We start from the raw sequence: 1270 nt of genomic DNA, 5'->3' as shown, positions 1-1270 counted from the left end.
GGGTACAAGGCGAACTGCCTACTGTGCGTGGTCCCCAGCCTGGGGGCGTAGACCATGCCAACAGGAACGCAGCTGTGGGGAGGGGCAGGTGGAGGAGGTGGTTAGCAGGGTGCACTCCGAGAGGGGCGGTGAGGGGCGCTGAACAGCTAAGACCTGGAGGCCAGAACGCACCCTTTCCTTCCTGGCTCCCCCAGCGGCCGCTGGAGGACACTGTCAGCGCTGCCCCGGTGCAGCAGGGTGCCTCCACCGGCCTCCAGGGACACTTGATGAACACCTCCTTATCTGTGGCCACAGGGCAGGCGATGATCAGTTTCCTCCCCCAGGAGCGGCCTGCTTCCACGCCCTGGCCGGGGACAGATCCCGTGGGCCGCCACCTCCCTGTCCCTCCTAGTCCCCACTTCTCAGTCCCTGTGGTAATGGATTGGTAGGACCAGGCTCCGAAAGACACCCTGGGGACCTCTTGCTCCCACCAGCCCCCATGGGGACTATCCTGCCCCCTTTTCCTCACCCTGACTCCTCCAAGGCCCTGAGCCTAGCTGAGGGGGAGGGGCCACCACCACCTCGGTGAATTGATTAAAGCCATTGTGGTTTTCTAACATTTGATTTACCAAGCACACGGCTTCGGCCCAAGCGGTCCCTGGGGAAATCTAGACCAGGAGGGCACACGTGGAGCAGAGCCCCTCCATCGGGACTGATGCGCAGGTCGCCTTCCAGCCAGACCCGGGCAGCAGTATTTCAGGGAGGTGGGGGCGTGGCCATGGTCTGCACTGGACAGGTGGGGCCTTGGGTCCTCAGTGCACCACCCCAACTGCTGGGTGACACTGGGGTAATCACTGCATGTCTCTGGACTTTCTTGTCTCCACAAGGGAGTGGGGAGGGACCAGCTCCTGCGAGCCCCTCTGCAACCAGCCTTTAAACAAAGAGCCCAACGCCTTCGACCAGTAATTTGAGAGCTAGGAAGTCATGCCCTTCATATACGTGCACAAGTACACAGGAAAATGACATGTCACACCTGGCAGCAGTCACGCAGCTGTCATTCTGCTGGCTGCCATACCGGGCGGCTGTCTCACCTGGTGGCAATATACCTGGCAGCTGTCACACTGGTGACAGTCACACCTGGCAGCAGTCATACCTGGTGCTGTCACATCTGGCAGCTGTCACACTGGTGACAGTCACACCTGGCAGCAGTCATACCTGGTGCTGTCACATCTGGCAGCCGTCACACCTGGTGACTGTCTCACCTGGCAGCAGTCATACCTGGTGCTGTCAC

Source organism: Orycteropus afer, unplaced genomic scaffold (assembly GCF_000298275.1).
Source record: "Orycteropus afer afer isolate SDZICR_OR568_19922 unplaced genomic scaffold, OryAfe1.0 scaffold00128, whole genome shotgun sequence".
NCBI classification, from domain to species: Eukaryota; Metazoa; Chordata; class Mammalia; order Tubulidentata; family Orycteropodidae; genus Orycteropus; species Orycteropus afer.
The sequence above is the reverse complement of the archived record's forward strand: the minus strand, read 5'-3'. Positions refer to the sequence as shown.